Consider the following 16261-nt stretch of genomic DNA (forward strand, 5'->3'; position numbering starts at 1 on the left):
CTCATCTACTGGTTTGGTGGTGCCCTGCTCACAGTGAGACTCTGATTCCCTGAACTGGCCTTTTGTAGTTCTACCTTCCTGCCTCTTATTCTGTGGTCAGTAATTTCTTTCTCTGGACGAGTGCCCTCTGTGCTCATCTCTTTTTCTGTCTCTCTCCCTCTTTTCTTCTGCTCTTTACTCCCCCTCCAGCAAATAATAAAACAAGCAACAACCAAGCCTCGCTGGAGTCTCCCTAACTTGTTGGAGTGAAGCCAGAAGAAATAGGGCTTTGCAGGCAGGGGAAGCAGATGGGTCAGTGGTGCCTTCTCAGAGCACCCCCTTCCTCCCCCAAGAGGAGCGAAAGCCACAGTCAGTCATAAAGTGAGCTTGGTTTCCTAGGGAACCCTGTGTTTTCTGGTTCCCATCCTCCTCCCTTGTGCTTGGGCTTTGTGCACTGGCTTGTTTAATGCATTATCCCACCATTTGGAACACTTTAATTTTTCAGACAATTGACTTTAGACTTGCAGAGAATATGGTAGCGTGGAAGGATCAGGACTGTATATTGTTACTTTTGTGCACAAGCTGCCCAGCCTCTACCTCATGCCTGCAGGAGAGCTGTAGCCACAGGAGAGCTGTGGAGGGGAGGGGAAGTCACTCTCCCTGCCCCCACATTTCTCGCTTTTGAAAATAAGACTCAGCAAAGACTGCCACGGCTCTTTCTTAACAAGTGGGCTCCACACAAGTGCGTGCTGGCTTTATCGTCAACCTGTATCGTCTAGAGGAAGACTTGGAATCCCCATTACAGAATGTATGTAATTTGGTTACAGAGGTGAACCAAAAAGGATAATGCCCTTTGAATGCAACAAAACGACTAGAAGTGCCTCTTCTGTGCAAGGCATTGGGCCAGGCAAGGTGCCAGTGGTTCAAAGATAAATTTAGAGTCAGTTCCTGCCCTCAAGGAACTGGCTCTTTCCCTTGAAGCTGATGGTATGGTAAGTTATATAGTAGAGGTACAAATAGAATGAGATTAATTCCAGTGGAAGAAATTGGGCAAGAATTTCAGGGAGGGATTTATATTAGAGTTGGACCAGAGGGACAGGCTGGTTCTCCATTCTTGCAGGTGGAGGTAAGAGCACCTAAGAGGGAAGAAACAGTGTGATGTGGGGGACCTGAAGGGCCCAGGGCTTTGTGGTGTGCTACCCAGCAACGTGTGAAGGTCTAGGGGAGGGGCAAGTGCCAGGAACAGCAAGTGCTTTGGTAGGACTGGGCATGAAGGAGGAAAAAGAAATGGAAGATAAGGTTGAAGTAGGTTTGGAATATTAGTGGGTAGCTTTGAGTACAAAGCTGAAGAGTTCGAGTTTACATAAGTCATTGGTTTTTTGCAGTGCCACCAAGCCCTGAGGTTCCTAGGAGGTGGCTCAGAAGCACTGCAGGGGCAGACCAGCTCCTCTCTTCTCCATTTTGTGTACTGGGGAATTGTCTTTCTTTAAATAGAGTATTCCACTTTAAGAAAAACTGAAACCCATTGGTATATGTAAAAGAGACCCACTCATTTATCCAGTCAATTAACAAATATTTTTATATTTTAAGTGACTCCTACATACTTAGCCCTGTACTAGGTCCTACTGAAAGACCATTGAAGATTTCGAGCTAGTCAATGGCATGGTAGCAAGAGCCACTGGGTAAGAATCCTGTCTCTGCCACCCACTGTTCGTAAAACCGTAGGCAAGTCTCCTGGTCTCAGTGGGACCAGTGCCTCAGCTGGAAAATGCAGGGCTGGGCTGATAAGTCATTCCCAGCTGGGGCATTCTAGCACTGACCTGATCAGAGCTGTAATTCAGAGCTTTCATGTGTGTGGATAGAGTGGGAAAAGGAGAGACCAAAGTCAGAGAGGCCAGTTAAGAGGTGATGGCAAGAACTTCTGTGAACCATCCTAAGACTCCGAGTGAGGGCTTTCAATCATTCATTCAACAAACATGTAATACTCAGTGCCAGCTACTGTGCTAAGCATTGATAATATAGCAGTGACCAAAACGAAGTCCCCACTTCAAAGTACTTTATGTCTAGGAGGCAGCAGAGGAACTGGGAGCATGGGTGAGAGATCTAGGGGTGTGGTTTGAAACTCATGACAAGGGGTGATGGTTGGAGCTTTGGAAGCATATAGGTACCAGGGAAGAGAAAGCAAAAAGGATTAGAGAGGAAAAAAAGACCTGAGGTGATAGAACCTAAGAAACATTCTGTGGAGAACCAACTAATTTCACTCCATCATAGGAAGCACATTCTTCATCAAGCTGACACAGCAAACTCATCCCTCAAAATATCCTGTTGTGGCTAAGAAGCTGTAACACACAGAAGAAATAATGTCCATTTGGACGCCCAGCTCTCCTTGACTACATCACTCCTGTGTATGAAGCAAAATCACACCAGAGTCCTATATGGTTTTATACAAGAGCAGGTCTATTTGGTTTCCTCAGAAAGGTCTTCCATAAATACCAGTGTACGTAAAAATGCTGTAGGTGACTATCTAATTTGCTATCCCCTCAAATCTTTTCCTAGACCAGCTGGTGCTTTTTAACTTTTCCCCCGAGTTATTGGAGTGGATAAATCTCAGAAGCAGATTCTGAGATCCTCACGCTTTTCCTTATTTACCCTGCCAGTAACGACATGTCACAGGTTGTCTTCCCTGCTGGAGTCCGAGGCTGAGCAATTAGTCTCCCATTGTCTTTACAGGAAATGACATCCATGTGGCTTCTGGGGAAAGCAACTGTTGACCGCTCTGGTTAAAATAATTTGGAAAGTGTTCAGCACTTCCTCTGGTTGATCATTTAAACTGGCTGATTTGGAAAGCTTTTGGAAATGCACAAAGCGAACAAAGGTTGTCAGAACCAGAAGTACTCCTGGGTCAGTTCCCCAAACAAAACAAGTCTCTAAACTGTTGCCTGTCAATGCACTGACTTGTCTGGACTCTTGAGCATATGACTAAGCCCAATGTCTCGGTGTTCTGTCCTTTTTATAATGCTTTACTGGACACTGATTTGCTGGAAAGATGCTTTCCAGCTTCAGGTAATTGAAAACCCAACTCAAGGAGGCCTGAACAATAAGAAATTTACTAGAGTTCCATTGGTTCCACAGACTTCAGGGTTGACCTGATGCAGTCACCCCAACTCTGCTTCCCTGGGACTTTTGTCTTTGCCCTCCTCTTTGGGCCAGCTTTATCATTAGACTGGAGCAAGGTAGCTACAGAAGTCCTAGGCATCATATCCCACACAACATTCAGAAGGGGGGAATTTATCTCAGAATGAGAAGCTCCCAGCAAAACATTCTTGACATCTTGTTGGCCTGAATTGGGTCACATGCCTAATCTTGAACCTGTCACTGTCAAGAGGAATGTGTTCCCCTTAGATCAGTGCATTTGAAACCCTGTGGACCCATAGATCACCTGGGGATCTTATAAAATAGATTCTGGTTCAGTAGGTTTGGGCTAGGGCCTCAGAGCTGACATTTCTCAGAAGCTCCCAGGTGATGCTGACCGTCACTGCGTAGCATGCCACAAAGCCCTAGGCCCTTCAGGTCCCCACCCTCCAGCTGGAGTGCTGTCACCTGCCCCTGAGGCACTGTGGCTGAAGAGATACAGGGGATCTGTTAGGAAGAAGGGTGAAGGAATGACCCGTGCAGATGAGAACTGTATTAGAGATACTTGTTCCAATGGTAATGAGAATGTTATCCTTTAAACCAGGAGCCGCACAGGGTCTATGATATGTAGTAGTGGCAAAAAGTTCATGCAGGGCAATGTGTTGTGTGGGAATGCCTATTAATATCTTACTATTTATTTATGGGGATATATATGTCATAATTCTTGAAACAAAAGATTAAACAGTCATGTTGCCCTCCTCATTATCTTTCAGTTCTTTCTATTTAATACCATATATCTAATGTGTCTCAAAAAGAACAAATGCAAATGAGATGGATGTAAATGTCCTTAAGTTTAAAAAGAGTGTGCCAAGCCCAGCCTTTGATCTGAGTGAATATGTCATCTGTCTTAGTTCTCGGGGAGAGAGAGTACACCCCTACTGTCCTCAGGGTCACTTGATATGAGGTTGAGCATGAAAAATGCTGCCGGTGGTGGATTTATGCCAAAGCAAATGGCCACAATACCTTTATGAGTGATTATCAGTGGAGAAAATCATCATGCTGTCATCATTTGAAAAGGAAGAACTATTTTGTGATTTTTTTTAAGTTTATTTAAGTGACCTCTACACCCAGTGCGGGGCTCAGACCCATGACCCTGAGATCAAGAATTGCATGCTCTTCCAACTGAACTAACCAGGCACTCCTAATCTATTATTTTTAAATTTTTCTTAATAAAAGATACACAGGAGTCCTGAGCTGTAGCTGTTTAGGGAAAAAGCTGGTAAGACCAAAGGACTGGTGTCCGTCCTGGGGCAGATCCATCATAGACCCAGTGGGGCTCAGAGTGAAATACGCAGCCAGGTGTTAAGTAGACCTTCCTGAGACAGTCTCTTTGGCGGGGTTGTCATCTCCGACTTCATATGCAAGGATGGTGTCACTTAGGAGGGAAGATGACATTTCACCACTCCATCTACTGGAACCATGGGCTCACATCCGTGAGACCAATGGAAAACCAGAGCAACTCTTCAATGGCCTTGCCTACATAGGTCACCAAGGTGCCCATACTTAGGAAATCACCAGATATGTCTCATCTTTGCAGAAGCCCTGAAAGGTTGAGCGGTGCCCAGCTACTCTCCACCAGGTGGGGAAACCTGCTAGACTCGGTGCTCCATGAAGGCAGGGACTGTGAGCCCCCTGTGTGACGTGCTGCCTGGACCGCTGGTCTGCTCCTGGGAGATCTGTCCGTCAGCAGCACTGACTGAGCATCCACACTCTAGAGAGAAGTAAAAGCAGAGAACATTTTGTTGCCTAACTTCAGTAATTTATACTCTAAATATGGAGTGTTTAGGGGTCCTATCTACATATTTAGGACCTCATAGCCTGCCAAAGAGAGGTGAAATAATAGTCATATTAGCTGATCTGTGTGGGGCAGGCAAGAAAGCCCTTTGACTCACTGATTGATTCAAACAGTGCTGGCCGCATGCCTTCCTGCCTGTGTGTGCTGTGAGGCAAAACACTATTAGCCATGGGAGGAATTAAAAAAAAAAAAAATAGCGCCTCCCCTTACAGCCTAAAAAGTAGGATACAGTAAATGTATTTCAAGTATCTATATCAAATAAAACATAATTTTTGAAAGAGAAAAACAAAGAGAGATAAGATCATAGCCATTGGGAAAATCAAGGTAGAAAGGGCTCAAGGAAAGGTGCCTGGATGGCTCAGTTGGTTAAGCATCTGCCTTCAGCTCAGGTCATGATCCAGGATCCTGGGATCGAGCCCCACATCAGGCTCCCTGCTCGGTGGAGAGCCTGCTTCTCCCTCTCCCACTGCCCCTCCACCCTGCTCATGCTCTCTCTCTATCTAAAATAAATAAATAAAATCTTTTAAAAAAATAAAGAAGGAAAAAGGAAGGAAGGAAGAAAGAGAGAGAGAGAGAGAGAAAGAAAGAAAGAAAGAAAAAAAGAAAGAAAGAAAGAAAGGCTTCAAGAAGAAGAAAGTTAGGCCAGGCCTAAAAGCAGGGGCTCATGACGTGGGTCCATGAATGGAATTCGGAGCTCTGTGAACTTGGATGGAGAAAAAAAAATTATTTTCACTAACCCTTAACCGAAATCTAATATTTCCTTCTATTACAAAGTAGCATTAGTTCTTTGCCACCAATAGAAATTATGGGTATTTTCATATTATATTATGGTTATAGATACCCTAAAATATCATTTATGCCCAACAGTACTTCAAATTACAGTAATTTTTAGATTTTTGCTGGAACTTATTTAAATATGGAAAGAAACACATCACAATTTTGTTATATTTTGATAACTGTATGATCAATATGCTTCTTTTGAATCCTATTCATTTCATGCATTAATTTCAAGCATTTAAAAACATTATTCTGAGAAACATGTCTCTAGACTGCTACAGGACAAAAAGGACAAAGAGCCCCTGCCTCAGAAAATGGCTAGGCCTCCTACCAGCAGTTGTGAGGCAGAGACACTCAGGGAAGGAACTGGCATGCAGACGGGCTCAGGCAGGATAGGTGACTGGACGCTGCAGCTTCCGGTGGGAAGGTGTGGAGATAAAGCAGAGGGGAGCTGGAGTCCCAGGCTAATGTAATTTCACAGATAAATTTGTAGGTCACAGGAAGCAGTGGAAGGTGTTTCCACAAGGCTTTAAGTTGCGTTTAGGAAGGATGCCTTGCAGAGCCGTGAGAGCAGGATTGGAAGGGAAGAAACCGGGGGCCAGGAAACCGGTTTCTGCACGGAGCGATGCCAGCTGGTGTAATGATAAGATAGAGAGAAGGCGGTGAGTTCCAGCACACCCGCAGGACTAGAAGGGCAGTCTGGGACCTCGGTTCACTGAGGAGGTGAGGAAGGCCATGTTTGTTTTCAGGCCTGGGTGATTAGGAGACCGATAATAGCTCCTTGCATGCACTGAGTGTTTACTGCATGCCAGATGCTGTTTTAAGCCTTGCTGTGACATTTATATGTCATTAAATTTATCTCATTTAATTTCCATAACCACCCTGGGAGGTCAGTGCAATAATCCCTATTTTACAGGTAAGAAAATGAAGTCTAGAAACGAAAGGTGAGGGTCTCACAGCCAGCAAGGGAGAAGAGAGTGTGTTATTGAAAGAAACAGGAAAAAGAATTGGTTTGGGGGAAATTTTTATGAGTTCAATTTTAGATATTTTTGCATTGTTTTGTCTTCAATTATTTTAAAGGGCTAAAAATTCAAATAAAGTCTGAGCAAAGTTTCTGGTTTACTTCATTCTCCAGACTTTTATTTATTTGTTAATTTATAAATGGTTTCATCTTCCTGTGAAAAACAGAGAAGAATCTGGCAGTAAGAGTTTGGTACGTGGATGAGTGCCCCAAACAAGGAAGACTACGTGGTTTCCAGAAGGGTAAATGACTTCTTTTCAGCAATGCATTTTTCCTTTTGTCATGGTTTGTTTTTCAGGACCGGTCCAGCAGCTGTAGAAGAAGACATGTGGTGTATATAAAGTTTGTGATAGTTGGGGGAAATTTTGGTAAGTGCTGCTGCATTTTCTAATACCTTTTGTTGTAAAGTGGTGCCCAAAAGGGAAGCCATTGCCTTGTTTCATGCATCTTTTGAATCTGCACTAAACTTAGACAAAATAGGATTTTATAATTAGATGTGACCTTTAATCAGCACTTGCTGACAGTATGACGTTTTTTCTTGTTATTGCTAATGTTATTAAGAAATGTGGGGTTTTCTAAGATTTAATAAGAAGCCTAGATTTAGGGAAGCTTCTGGACACAGGGTAAAGAATACCCTTGACAGTTTAGCTTACCATCTAGGTAACCCATGGAATATAAGAGTAATAACGTGCAGACCAATAGAATAACAACAGCAACAAAGAGTCTCCACCACAGAGAAATCCTTACGGCCTAGCTGTTGAAATGAGAAATGGACAGTTAGCTGTTTGGGGAACGGGAAACTGAAGGGAATCAGGAATCCCAGCATGACAGTGGCCCAAGAGACCAGGAACATTAAGTTCAGCAACCACCCAGAATACCTTGCCAGCAGTAGTAAAAAGAACAGTCTTCAGGGTCAGGCTAAAATTTAAGTTCTACACTAACTGGTTGTTACATCCACTCTCTAAGCCTCAGTTTCCTCGTCTGTAAAACAAGGCTTGTAATGTTACACACCTCATATGGTTGTGGTGAGAATAAAATGAGCTAGGTAGTGCTGGGGCGTAGTAGGTGCTCAATAGAGCAGTTATTCTTGGTAACGGGACAGCCTCATTTGGAAACTGGACATTTACTGAAGTCAAACCACCAAAAGGTGTACATATCTCCCAGCAGGAGGGCCACCGTGGATGGGTTGGTCACACCACATTTGCTGTCACAAGGGATGTCACAGCTGGTCACCGCAGTCCGTCCTCCACAGTCCACTCCATAACACACTGTGGCAGCCCCAAGACATTTATCATCTTCTCCACTCCTGTCTACCCATTCTTAGACAAGCTTGGCTAATTTAACTTCCCTTCCTGCCACCTTTGCAGACAAGTACAGTCACATTTGTTAGAGTTTTGTTTCAGTTTTGAAGTTAATGTTACTTTGAATGAAAAGAATGAGAAGGAAAAGAAGAGTTAGGAGTAGTTACCATATTTAGGCTTTCATTTCCAAACCTTTCTTTTGATTTTTTTTCATCTGTGCTTATTATATACCCTTCGCAGAGATCCAGGTATCGGGCTGAAATTTTTGAGCTTCGACTAAAAGAATTTGGCTTTGGGGTAGGGCTTTTATCTGTGGTTGGAAGGAATCAGCCATGTCACTCACTGCAGATGGGCTGGTTTTTAAGATTGGTGTCCCTAGGTGGACCCCTCCAGTTTCATGGAATCGAAGAGATGGACATGGCCTCAGGGGTTGTCTGGCCCATTCTCCCACTAGCCAAAACAAGTCTCTTCTACAGAACCTGTGACAGAAAGGAGTCCAAATTCTCTCAGAGGTGAGGAGCTTGCTACTGCACAGAGCAGCATGCTCCAATTAAAGAAAACAATTAAGGGGCACAGGAAAAGTGTAGCAGGTGAGGAAATTGTTCTGGATCTTGGATTTGTAGCAGTATTTATACAACTGTGTTGTTTCATGAAAGTTCACAGAATTCTATAATAAAAGGGTGAATTTTGCTCTATGTTAATTAAACCTCAGTTTTGTTTTGTTTTGTTTTTTAAGATTTTATTTATTTGACAGAGAGAAAGCACAAGCAGGGGGAGTGGGAGAGGGAGAAGCAGGCTCCCCACTGAGCAGGGAGCCTGACTCAGGGCTCGATCCCAGGACCCCAGGATCATGACCTGAGCTGAAGGCAGATGTTTAGCTGAGCCACCCAGGCGCCCCTAAACCTCAGTTTTAAAATAGAAAAAAAAACAAAAAAACAAAAAAACAAGCAGTTGACAAATACCTGGACATTTAGCTCAAATTGTTAAAAAGAAAGAGGGAAGAGGGGCGCCTGGGTGGCTCAGTCGTTAAGCGTCTGCCTTCGGCTCAGGTCATGCTCCCGGGGTCCTGGGATCGAGCCCCGCATCGGGCTCCCTGCTCAGTGGGAAGCCTGCTTCTCCCTCTCCCACTCCCTCTGCTTGTGTTCCCTCTCTCACTGTGTGTCTCTCTGTCAAATAAATAAATAAAATCTTAAAAAAAAAAAAAAAGAAAGAAAGAAAGAGGGAAGAAAGGAGGGAAGGAAAGCAATCTAGTCCTTACATTGAACCGTATGTGCTCCATGAGACGGGAACTTGGTCTTCTTCCTTCCTCTGGTCCCAGTGCCTGGACAGTGCCTGGCACTTAGCAGGCCTATGGTAAGTACTCATTGAGCCAGCTATGCTCGCAGTCACTTTCTAAGTAGGCAGAGACAAGTCTACCCACTCTCTCACACACACCAGCCCTTCACGTATTTGAAGACCCTCTCCTTCATCATTCGTCTTCTCTTCTCTGGCCTGAACTTAACCATGTTCCATCCTTGTACTGTGTGTCTCCTGATGTTATTTCCCTCTCCCTCCCCACCCTGCCTCTCCAGCATTAGAAGCACTGCCCCTGAGGTGATCTGGCCCAGGAGCAGTACAGAGGGCCATTGCTTCTATAGACAATGTCACTAGATACAAACCCTAATCCTCTTCCTTTGCGATCAGTACGGAGGGCCTGGTAATAGATTGTGAAGGATTTCTTAACAGTAGTCTTCTAAGAATGGAATTCCTCAAAGTGGGGAGGATAGCCGTCTAAGAGATAGGGTACAGTAAATCCATCCTCTCTTAAGTGTCTTGACTGAAATGAGGCCAGGCCTTGCCACCCTTTGTTTAAGACAGCAGTAGTGCTGTTTTTAATTTTTCAAGGTAGCACTGTATCACAGATCCTGATTCTTCATTATGAATCACAGGAAGTTTGAAATTCTTAAAATGAAAACTTGTGAGTGCCTTGAAAAATCTAGATTTATTTTCCCCCTGGGCATGCCATGGGGAGATATATAAGCGCTGTGGTTCTCAACCCGAGTTAATTTTGTTCTCCCACAGGACATTTGCCAATGTCTGAAGACATTTTTGGTTGTCACAACTGGGGGTGGGAGGATGTGTGTATTGACATCTAGTGGGTGGAGGCCATGGATGCTGCTAACCATCCTACAGTGCACAGGACAGCACCCCCCACACACAGTGATCAGGCCCACGTGTCAATAAAGCTGAGACTGAGGAACCTGATATGGAAGTAATAAAAAAAAAAATTTTTAATGTCCAAAGTACTTATTATTTTGAAGGTTTAAAATTTTAAGTATTTTGACATTTAATTATATGTAAATATATACCTAGAAAACATAAAGAAGTTTGGTCAGAGAATCATAGGGCCAAAAGGTCTCATAAGGGACTCTCTCTCTTAACACTACCCCTAACTCCAAGCACGAACTGACTTAAATGAATTCAGACAGACAGATGGGCGTCTGAAGTGAGACTCACACAACATGATCCCCGCATTCACACAAAGGAGGTCATCTCCTATTTTAATTTCAGCCCCAGCTTCTTCAGAAGTGCCTGCCTTTAGATGGTCTCTGAGATGAAATGGTATTTCAATCTGGGCTAGTCCTTCCTTTTGAATCAAGGGCAGCGATTCTGGTGTGATGAAAATGTGCTTAGGGAGGAGAGAGATCTCATTACAGATGATTGAGATTGGGTATTTTGGTACACAGGGCTGTTTATTTGCATCAATTTCCTAGTGACACCACAGTCTGGTTTAAATGTAAGTTGTTGAGGGCTTTTGTAGCCCAAGACGGCTACATTTGCTGAAGCAGGGAGATTAAAGCAACATATGTCAAGTTGTGATATAGGACAATCCACTTGAAAAGACTTTAATTATAGGGCTTATTTTGGGAGGGTAACTGTGCTTTTTGTGAGGTATATTTTGGGATCCACTAACCCAGCTTCAAGGCTAGTAATATCTTCCCAGAAAGGGTGTGGCTTGTGCTTGTGGACATAAATATTTTCCTACCAAAACCTTTAGTATAATATTCCTTCAACTTTACTACCATCCATTTTTCTTTTTCTGATAATCTTTCCCTTTGCAAGTATGCTATGAAAATGCATTCTAGAAACTTGGAGAAGAAAAGGATAAAAGATCTCATTTTAGATGGCCAAGTCCAGAGATTTAGGAACTTTACATTATCAGTCTGCTGTTTTTAAGATGAACAGAATTTGGAGGAATGTACCAATGCTGAAGAGTAAGCAGCATCGGGTGAGACTGTGAGAACCTGCTGGTGCTGAATATTTTAATGTAAGGAACGGTGGAGAAGCCACACATGTATAGCTACCTACTTTGCCAGCACTCCCCAACCCCTGGGTGATTCTTCTGGGCCACCTCAGTGCCCTTTTACCACAGCTGACAACCTAGAGTGGGTATCCGTTTGCACATTTGCTCTTCAAGACTCATGCCTTTCCCCAGCTCTGCCTTTGGTGGCCTCCTTCACTTCCCTATTAATACCTGAGGACTTTGGCCTTTCTCAAAGGAAGGGTTGGAACTTTCTGCCCAGTCAGCATTTCCTAGTCCTCATTTGAAAGCGAATGATAAAGGAGAAATTAGATCAACAAAATAAAATCAGCTTTTTGCTTACACAATGTGTGTGGGAGGTAGGTGGGGAGGAGGAAGAGAGGTCAAGTAAGAACAAATTTTTAACCCAAAAACCAACCACACCTGAGGGCAGAGAAGCATTTTTACCTAAATTGTAAGTCATGAAAGCAATAAAATGAGAGCAAGAATGCTCCGTGAGGGAGAGTTGAAGACAAAGCCTCCTCTGTAGAAGTCTCTGGAGAGGTGTCCCTGTTCTCCCAGAGGCAGTCTGCAGCCTGCATCTGAATCACCCAGAGAGATGGATTTAAGAGTGCAGGTCCCTGGGCCCAGTCCAGATGGACAGAATCCAAACCCCTGTGGCAGGTGTATTCTTCATGCCACTCTCCAGGTGGCTCTTGTGCACTAACACTAATTATTAGTATTACTCTTGTACTCTTGTACTACTAATATGCAGCCCTGCCCAGCCTCTAAGATTCTCTTCCATAAGCATGGCTGAAAAATGCAAAGAACGGAGCAGCCATTTTGAAGGTCAGAACTACGCATTATGCTCCTTGCTCTGCTGTGTGTGGGATAGTAGAGCACCGTATCCTGTTACCTCATTCTCTTGATCCTTGAGGTTAATCCTTGCTCACTAAGAGAAGCGTCCTTCTCATTCCAGGTTAGTGTGGGTGCCATCCTAAGCCAGATTCTTTGAAGCCACTTTGAGACTGCCATCCTTCTTGTCTGCTCCAGGAGCCTGTGGATCTGCCATCAGCCCTCACTGGAAAATTTACACCACAGTGAGGGTGCTGTAAAACCAGGGTTTCCCACTTACGGAGGGGAAACATTTTCAGAATAAGTAACTGTTGCATATTCTAGTACATGCTGGACAGCTGACCCTGGGTAATAAATCCGACCTGGGATACAGGTATTTGGACCAACTCTATAGCCCTGCCTCTAACTGGTATGGCTGCCTGTGCAAATGGGTATCGTGATGTCATTCGTATAGCTACGGTAAGTTTATAAGGAGCTGAAGCGTATTTGCTCCTCCCAAATCACTTCTGAGGTGGTGGAACAGGTATTATCCCCAGATAAAATCTGTGCCTCCAAGAATTCAGCCTATGTCTTAGGAGGCATTTGGGGGTTCCGGGGTGGGGGTTGTCCTCCTCGCAAAGACTGGAGGAGGTGTTGGCATGCAGTTGGCACGGGGAGTCAGGTGGAGTTGGTACGTGGCCTACAGCATCTCCCAGAGTCCTGCTCAGTGAAGAGTTGTCCCCGGCAGAGGGTTTGTTGCACCCCACCCAGTAACACTGCTCTGAGGTTGTACAGCTAATTTGTGCGGTCGAACCGGGCTTATATCTATGCTCTCTGAATCCAGACCCTTTATGGCCCTCTCCATGTTAAAGGCATCACAGAATGAATTCCTGCTTTACTGGGAGCTCTCATTGCATTAAAAATTGAATTCTGAGTGATTGTTCTTTGGGTTGTGTCATTGCTACTCTGCACCAGAACACGGGCACAGCATGCTCTATGTGGAAGCAGCCTTTCTGAAACCTCAGTATCCCGGGTTGACCAGCACCCTGTACCTGTCATTCTTCCATCAGTGCCTAGCACGGTGGAAAGAGTGCCATCTTTGAAAAAGATCAAAGCCCAAAAGGATGCTCCACCTAGAGCCTTTGATCCAATCTTACTGGCTTAAAAACCATCCAGATAGGGAATTAGGTGTCAATTTCAGGAGTTTTTGATAAGACATCTTAGGCTTCATACCCCCACCTGAAGCACTTCTACAGCCTACTATTGGAGCTTTGTTTAAAGTGTGATTTTGATGTCAGCCAACAAAGCAGCCAAAACAGTGGCTACATCAGTTTGAATGAGCACACATGGAATTTATTAAAGTGGTAAAAATGTAACCATATTGAATGAAAAGGCACACAGTGAAGCTGCCCTGAATGTAAATGTCAAGGGGATTATGAAAAGAGGAGGTAGTGATATTATATGATTTTTTTCTTTCCTATTATTTTTTTCTTTTTTCTCTCTTCCAGTTTCTTTCCCAGCTTTTTATTCTGAACAAAGCCACTAGTTTGGGAGAATGGTAAAACCAACACCTATATGCCCTTTACCTAGATTCACCAATTGTTTTGAATTTGCCATATTTGCTTTTGTTATTCCTTCTTCCAATTATTTATACATATATATTTATATGTATTACATGTAACATATATGGCATACATTATATAAATTTTTGCTGCGCCATATTTGAAAGTTGCAAACATCTTGACACTTTACCTCTAAATATTTCATTGTGTATTTCCTAAGAATATGGATTCTTCTATATAACCACAATGCTATTATACCTAAGAAATTTACAGTAATTCTATGATATTGTGTAACATCCAGTCCATAGTCAGATTTCCCCCATTGTCCAGGCTGCATGTTGTATAGAATGTCCTGCACTCTGGCCTTGCCTGTTTCTTCATAGTGTTGGTCAACTTGCTCCTTCTCTCTTCCTGAAAATTATTAGATTTAGAGGCTTGGTATTAGGTGCGGGTTAAACATTTTTTTGGCAAGGATACTTCATAGGTAGTAATGCATGCTTGATATTACATCACAGCAGGAGGCAGATGATGTCACCTTGTACCACCATCCACAGAGCTCAGTTTGATCTCTTGAGCAGGTGGTAACCAGACCTCACCTATGTCCAGATACACCCTGAGTCAGTAAGGCATCTGTAGGCTGCTCCATGGATCCTTTGTGAACATCCTGTCACCAACCTACCTTTTGTCCAGTGCTTTGAGTATCAATGGATAATCCTCACCTGGATCACTTACTACATTGGGATAGTGTCTGATATTTTTACCCTTTGCTTTCTCTTCCTCAGTTCTTTATAGTGAATGATCTAGGCTTTCATATTTTTACAGTGATGAATTAGCCACTTCCCTGGTAGTCAGCTAGATTTTGCTGTGATAATAGATTTCTTGTGTTTAGGATAAGAAAGAGTAACTTTAACAAAGCTATTTACTACCTGCCAGGGTACCACATAGGCTCCTTAACTATAGAACTTCTTTCACTTTCCCCCCACACACAACAGCTCAGACTAGCGAGCAAAGGGACTTGCTCAGGGTCACCCAGCTCCTCTGGTGGAGCTGAGATCAAGCAGGATCTGTCAGGCTTGGCGTCAGGGATTTTCTACTTTGCTGTGTCCCCTCTGATCCCCAACCCTGTCAGTGTCTCGCACCTACAGTTCTTGCTGTAGACAAATGCCTACCCGACTGGGTGGGTCTGTGAAACAAGACATAGTCAGCCAGGAGGGGGCTGTGCAGCTGGAGAAACACAAGCCATGCACACCTAAAAAGTGCACGTGCTCCTGGGTCTCAGACAGCTGTGGGCCCAGTGCTATCAGAAATCTCGATCTGTATTTTAACTGTCCCAAGTTTTCAATGTTGGTAGTTCATTTATAAATGGAAGTAAAAAGAAATAGGCGAAATTAATTTTAATAATATACCTTAACCTAAGTTGTATCTAAACTATTATATAATCAATCCGTATTAAAAATTATTGAAATATTTGTGTACTAAGTCTTAGAAATCTCAGTGTGTATTTAACACTTAACAGCATATCTCGATTTAGACAAGCCACATTTCAAGCACTCGATGTGGCTTACAGCTACTTCTCTGGGCAGCTAAGCAGTCCAGGGCCACACCCAGCGAGATTCTTTAATTGAATCTCTTGAGAAAAACTTAATCAGCTTTCTTGTCCTCCCCCCGAGTCTGAGGCCACATATTTCTATCCTCTGTGTGCCACTTTTTCCCCAGCTAAGTCTAATTACAGGGAGATGTTTGGTTTGGCCATAACGACTAGCTCAGCAGTTTTCCACCAGTCCTGGCAGCTGGTGAGACCCACATACCCTGCCTTGTAAATGATAGTGTGAAGCATACTTCCAGATGTCTCCACAGCAGTTTCCATGATTTCCTTTCTCTGAGGGGGTAACTCAATGGCATTTTGCAAAACCAGGGTGATTTTTTTTTAACTCACCCTTTCTGAAGGACCCATTCTAATCAATGGATTCTTAAAATTCATGCAGACTCATAGTCTCCCAGGACCTCAGCAGAGCAAGTAGGCATTATACATTTTCTGGCTGTTTTTACACCAAGTATACCTCTGTTTTGATTCATGATGGTTTCTTCTTTTTTTCTTTAATTAGTCAAATACTAGTTAATACATCAGTCCCATTTTGAGCATTATTCACAATGAAACCAAGGACATTATTCACAATGAAACATTAGTAAAGGTCAGATTCCATTTCCACTAAATGTCAAGTCTCCTGGCCGTTGACCCTATCACTTGAAGTATTCGATTACAATACAATCCTGGGGGGTGGGGGGAAATGACAGAAGAAAGGTGACAGGCCCCTGGAGTTTGTTATGATGGACTTCACCCAAATGGAAACACTGATTTGTAAAAATAGAAATTTGAATAGGGTAAAGATTGTCCCATATTCTTAATTAGAGGCCAGATTCCACATCTTCCAACAATCTCAGTTAAATAAAGGATAGAGAAGATAATGCCTTTTTCCCCTTATCCTCTGGCCTCTTCCAGTCATTGAAGGATGACACCAC

General features: G+C 43.4%; 1 protein-coding gene across 8 annotated transcripts in view; it reads left to right on the forward strand.

The window, feature by feature from the left end:
* FYN (FYN proto-oncogene, Src family tyrosine kinase) overlaps nt 1–16261 on the forward strand; it is a 211248-nt gene that overhangs the window by 90152 nt on the left and 104835 nt on the right. For 6 of the 8 annotated variants that reach the window (XM_036105335.2, XM_078054854.1, XM_036105329.2 and 3 more), the window contains one exon: nt 7063–7132. The exons of the other annotated variants lie outside the window; for them this stretch is intronic. The gene's annotated coding sequence lies outside the window, so the exon portion shown is untranslated. The remainder of the gene's footprint in view (nt 1–7062; nt 7133–16261) is intronic. 8 annotated transcript variants of the gene reach the window in all.

Source organism: Halichoerus grypus, chromosome 9 (genome assembly GCF_964656455.1).
Source record: "Halichoerus grypus chromosome 9, mHalGry1.hap1.1, whole genome shotgun sequence".
Taxonomy (NCBI): Eukaryota; Metazoa; Chordata; class Mammalia; order Carnivora; family Phocidae; genus Halichoerus; species Halichoerus grypus.